Source organism: Chiloscyllium plagiosum, chromosome 23 (genome assembly GCF_004010195.1).
Source record: "Chiloscyllium plagiosum isolate BGI_BamShark_2017 chromosome 23, ASM401019v2, whole genome shotgun sequence".
NCBI classification, from domain to species: Eukaryota; Metazoa; Chordata; class Chondrichthyes; order Orectolobiformes; family Hemiscylliidae; genus Chiloscyllium; species Chiloscyllium plagiosum.
Window position 1 is genome coordinate 37417509 of NC_057732.1, and position 6520 is coordinate 37424028.

Here is a 6520-nt window from a genome sequence, read left to right on the forward strand (position 1 = left end):
ATCTTTGTGGCACTCTACTGGTCACAGGCCTCCAGTCTGAAAAACAAGCCTCCACCACCACCCTCTGTCTTCTACCTTTGAGCCAGTTCTGTATCCAAATGGTTAGTTTTCCCTGTATTTAATGAGATGTAACCTTGCTCACCACTCTCCCATGGGGAATCTTGTCAAATGCCTTACTGAAGTCCATAAGGAGAGAGAGATAAGAAGGGATTTCTATGCTGGACAGACTTCGTTTAGAAAAGATGAGGCTTAGGTGCTTAAAAGTATCCACAACACTCTTCCAAAGTCAATTCTTGTTTCATTCAGGACCTGAATAGATTAATAGATGAAAACAGTTTTCCAAAGTATGCAGTAGACAAGTCTCTGTCTCTCTCTCTCTCCTGAAGAAAATAAGAAGCAAATTTAATATGAAGAAATGTGAGATAAGTCAGGGCACTGAAAGGAAATGCCCATCCTGACAGCTAGCCTTGGTGAAATCTGCTGGTTGTATATCAAAGACCAACTAAATTACATCCACCATTGTGACTAGTTTGGGAATTATTTGGCAGCATGTAAGGTGGAAGTGACTCCCCTTGTTGTGGAAAAGCTCAAGGAAAACTAAGAAACTGAGGAGTTAAGACAGAAATATCTTGGTATTTTCCCAGACTGTGTGGTAACCAGATTCCATTATCATAAGTCACAGCACGAAGTGAGAAGTAAAGAGAAAGATGAAGGAGTTGAGGTTCAGTTAGTGGATACCCTGTTTGACATAATGATGGAGGAAAAACCTGAATAGGCAGAGGATCAGACTGAAGTGTTCACCCTTGAAAGGCTAATGGACTTGCAACAGCAAGACAAGACAATAAAAGATATACGTGTGGATGCCTACTCTGTAAAGGAGGCAAAGAATATTCCGCAGGGTTATTATCTGAAAGATAGAATTCTAAGGTGGAAATGGAGACCATAGCAGGTTAGTGCAGAAGAGAAATGGCTGAAGTGCACCAGATTGTGTTGCCGGTAGTGTACAGACAGGAGGTACCCAGAGGAACGGAAGACTCAGGCTCAGGTACAAAAACATTTTTATTGCCTGGAATGCACAAGGATGTGATTAACTTTGCTGTATGTATCATACATGCCAAATGGTATGTAAGCGACAGGTGGTAATAAAACCAGCACCTTTGTTGCCAACTCCTGCATATGAAGAACCTTTCATGTGGGTTATAATTGATTGTGTAGGTGCCCTCCCAAGACCTAAAAGTGGAAACCAGTACTTGTTAACCATAATGGATGAGCCTACCAGATTTCCAGAGGCAATTCCATTACAGAGAATCAAAGCAATAAAGGTAGAAGAGGAGTTAGTAGCTTTCTCCACAAGTATGGGCTACCCAGAGAGATTCAGTTGGACTAAGGGTCAGATTTTACTGCTAGGCTGTTTAAGGACATTATGGATAGCTTCGGTATACAGAATTTTAAATCCAGTGTGTATCATCCTGAATCCCAGGGACCTTTAGAAAGGTGGCATCAGATCTTTAAGACCATGTTGAGAGCATACTGTCAGGATTACCCGAATGATTGGGATAAAGGTACCCCATTCGTATTGTTTGCCATTAGAGATGCCCCAAATGAATCTACTCAGTTTACTCCCTTTGAGTTAATATTTGGTCATGAAGTGAGAGGCCCTTTGAAATTAAAGAAAAATTGACAGGACCGAAGTTGGAGATCTCACACTTAGATTATGTATCAGAGGTGAGGGAGAGACTAAATCAAGTAGGTGAGTTAGCTAAACAGCACTTAAAGAGGGCACAGTATAGAATGAAACAAGTGGCATAGAAAAGCTCTGAGACTTGAACGTCTTCCTGAGGAGATAACGTGTTTGTACTGTTACCAGTGACAGGAGATCCCTTCAAAGCCAGGTTTAGTGGTCCTTATCAAATTGAGAAGAAGTTGAGTCAGGGGAACTATTTAGTAAAGATGCCAGATAGAAAATAAAGATTTCATGTATGTCATGTAAACATGTTAAAACCGTAATACACTTGAGAGAAAGGACTAGAGAAACAGGTGTTAGTTACTGACTCGCAGAGTGAGGAATCAAATCCAGATGGTGTGGATTTTGGGTGCCTCAAAATAGAGTAAAAATGAAGAAGTCCTTGAGGAGTGGGATAGGTTAGTAAGCTATCTATCTCAGGAGCACAGAGAGGAGTTGAAAAATGTGTTACTGTATTATAAGGACATATGTAAGAATCAGATGGGGAGGGCTAATGCTATTGTACATGAAGTAGACATAGGGAATACTGCTCCAATAAAACAACACTCCAATCAGCTTAATACTTTCAAAGCCAGATAGGTCCAGATGGAGGTGAGGTCATGCTCAACGAGGACATCATTGAACCAAGCCAGAGCGAGTGGAGTTCACCTATCGTCTTAGTTCCCAAACCAGACAGGACTCAATGATTCCACACAGATTATTGGAAGGTCAAAGCCGTTACAAAGTCGGACTCCCATCCAATTCCTAGATTGGAGGACTGCATTGAGAAACTCAGACAAGCCAGTGACATCACCAAAAGTTGAACTTAATGCGTGGTTACTGGCGGGTGCCTTTATCAGAGTCGGCGAAAGAAATTTCTGCATTTGTAGCCCCAAATGGGCTACATCAGTTTAAAGTGATGCCCTTTGGAATGATGAACACACCTGCCACATTTCAAAGACTCACGAACAGATTTCTGGTTGGGTTAACAAACTCTGCACTCTATTTGGACGATGTAGTAATCTTTCGTAAATCCTGGAAAGTTGGCAGAGCTCTTTGAACGACTACGAGAAGAAAAACTGGTGATAAACTTAAATAAAATGAAATTTGCAAAACCAGAGGTGACGTTCTTGGGATATAACATAACATCAGTCATGGAGGGTTGACCTCACGGAACGCAAAGACAAAGGCCATTGAGAAATTTCCACGGTGAACCTTGAAGAAAGTGATGCTTCGATTCTTAGGATTCTATTGGAAGTTTGTTCCAAACATCAGCAGTGTCGTGGCAACGTTAACTGATTTGCTGAAGAAGAACACAAAGTTTCGGTGGACCGAACCATACCAGGAGACAGTGAGGTCTGCAGATGCTGGAGATCAGAGTTGAGACTGTGTTGCTGGAAAAGCAAGAATCAGGATGAAGGGCTCCGGCCCGAAACGTCGATTTTCCTGCACTCTGATGCTGCCTGACCTGCTGTGCTTTTCCAGCAACACACTCTCAACTCAGAACCATGCCAGGAGGCATTTGACCATTTGAAATCAAGATTAACCACCAAACCAGTTTTAGCTACACCAAAGTTTTCAAAACCTCTTAAAGTTGCCATCGATACTAGTGACATTGGAGTTGGAGCTGTACTCCTACAGGAAGATGAGGATGGGATTGAACTGTCAGTCGGATACTTTTTGAAGAAGCTCAACATCTACCAGAGGAAATACTCCACAATTAAATGGAACTATTCAGTTTGGTACTGGCCTTACAACATTTTAATGTGTATGTCACGAACAATGTGTCAGAGACAGTTGTGTACACTGAACACAATCCACTTACATCCTTAGAACGTTTTAAAGATAAGAATATGAGACTATTTCGTTGGAGTCTTATATTACAGACTTTTTAAAACTCATACATGTTGCGGGTCGGAAGAATGTAATTGCAGATGCGTTATCGTGGATTTAACGGATAGATTTTAGATGAGATTTGTCTTTATTTAACGTTATAGATATATACAGGTATATGGGAAGAAGTTAAGTTGAACTTATATTAAAGTTATCTGTATGTTAGGGTAATGTATTTAAAAGGTAGGGGAAAAAAAATGAAGCCATCTTTTCATTATAATGATTCATTTTTTCTTAAGGGGGAAGTGTTATGAAGGTGTTATGGGTGTACTATACCTTTAAGAGAGTAAAAGCTAGCAGTGACAGCACCAAGTGTTCTTAATAAGACACAATGTAACATCTGCTCCAGCTACTGGGGTAGCTAGTTGCCTGGAAACGACAAAACAGATTCAAATTCAGCCAATCAGTTTAAATTATATCCTGGAAAAAAAAATACCAAATTTCAATCTAGTTTGAATTGGGTATATTGATAATCTTAAAAGCCGACGACACAATCCGATGCTTTGGATTAGAAGACCGGGGAAAATTGAACAGTTGGGAAGAGAACTGCCACCAGACCAACAGCTAGAGTCTGCTAGTTAGAACTCTCTGAGAAGTACCTGTCTAGAGAAGGAGTTTGCACAGAGAAAAATATCAATACTGACCTGGAGAGCAAACCTACCGACGAAGATAAGGAGAAGATTCGGCCGCTGGCTGGTTTCAAAATTTGAATTTTCCTGTAAATCTTAATTGGGAGTTTTATCGGACTAGTATTATAGAAGGGAAGGTAAAGATAGGTTAGAGAAAGGTGGTGTAAATAGTTGTGAGTTAATTATTCTGTTATATTTTAAGAAATAAAGTTGTTAATTTTTACTTTAAATAGTTCTTGGCCTCTCGAATTTTCTCAGATTACTGCACAGGATAAATCTTTTCTGTGTTGCTGCTTCAAATTAAGCAGGAGAGTTTACCCCATGTATAACATTATATTATTGTCTTGTTTATCCTAATCCATTCTTTGGCTGATTTTTGCACTTTACATTCATTAATTTTCATAGGATCACATGTTGCACTCAATTCCATCTCTTTGGCATTTTGGTTTCTGAGTCACTGTATTTCTTTCAAGTCCTGGCAGTGGGATGAAGAGAATTTTTTAAAAATCAGTTCTTCAAAACCACAATTTATTTGTATCTTACATAAATTGTATTTTCTCGTCTCACTAGTTCCACAATCTCAAATAGAGCTCTATTGTGACAGCTGCATTCTAAAAGAGGAAGAGAAAAAAACATCCATTTATATAATATCTTTTATGTACTTGTCAATCCAAAGCATTTTAGAGCCAATTAATTAGTTTATAAAATGCACTGTTGTAAAAAGATTTGGCAGATATGTAAGTATAGCAATGTTCTAGAAACAGCAAGAACAAATAATGTGTTGTCATGTTGTTTGAGAGGAATATGAGCCAAAAAACAGGGGAGAACACATTTCAACTTCTCTGAATACTGTAATGGAATCTTTTAGCTGACAGGGCAAATGATGTTGAGATTTAATGTCTTGTCCAAACTCACCACTAACTTCTTCGATACTCAATTTGGAGTGTTAACTTGGGTGATGTGTTCAAGCTTCTGAAGTAGGATTTGAAAATTAAACCTTTTGATATTGATACAGTGACCCATTGATCCAAAACTATCACAACAAAGGTGCATAATAAAAGATTTCTTTTCCCTTTTGCGTTTCTTTGTCTCCCTGCAAATTTTGATCAAAGAAAAGTAAGTCTAAAGGGAGTGCTTATTGTTCTGTGTGTGCTTCTAGTAAGTTCTGCACATTTCCTGTTAAACTTCAGTATTTCCTGTGAGACATTCAACAGGTGATATGCTATTGAAAATCTTGCATGCATGGTTTGAGCTGTAACTCTTTAGGAAACATTTATGCCTCTGTACTGAATTTTCTCAGGTCCTGAATACAGTAATATGGGCAATAATGAAGTAGTTGGGAAAATACAGTGAGCATGGGAAAATTAGATTCTTGATACTCAGAATAATAAGTCTGATTTTGCACATAAGGTGGAGGTGCCAGTGTTGGATTAGGGTGGACAAAGTTTAAAAATCACATGACAGCAGGTTATAGTCCAACTGTTTTATTTGGAAGTACAAGCTTGCAGAGCACTGCTCCTTCATCCGGTAGCTAATGACTAACTACCTGATGATGGAGCAGCGCTCTGAAAGCTTGTACTTCCAAATTAAACAGTTGGACAACAACCTGGTGTTGTGTGATTTTTAACTTTACACGTAAGGTTTAACAAATTGATGAGAATCTCGCTAGTGAGTGGTCTATTTGCATGTATTAATACCTTACTAACACCAAATCTCACCTCATTGACATGCAAGTTGCTATTTTTCCAGGCAGTAGAGTGGAACTATACAGCGACAATTTCTTGCACAAAATTCTGAGCAGATCCCTAGCTGTTGCAACTTGCCAGGATCTTCTCGAGGTAGCCATCTTGGGCAACATTTTAGGGGACGCTCCCTAGGTAGTGACTGTCTGCACGTTCCATCCAGGGAAGCTGGCGTCGCACAAACATCAGTTTCACCACACGAAATTGACTCATCTCCAACTCACTTATAATAAAGTTCACCACTTTAATACTGCATATTGGAGATCAGCAACTTTTTATTGGAGATCACCCTTTTTATTGGGTGAGATTGAGTACTGCAGATGCTGGAGATTAGAGTCAAGAGTGTGGTGCTGGAAAAGCACAGAAGGTCAAGCAGCATCCGAGAAGCAGGAATGTCCAGTGCAATAGGTGGATGGAGGTGGGGGTAATGGTGATATGTCGGAGGGGAGGGGGGTGCAGATAGGTAGGAATGAAGATGGGACAAGTCATGAGGATGGTGCTGAGCTGGAAGGTCGGAACTGGGGTAAGGTGGA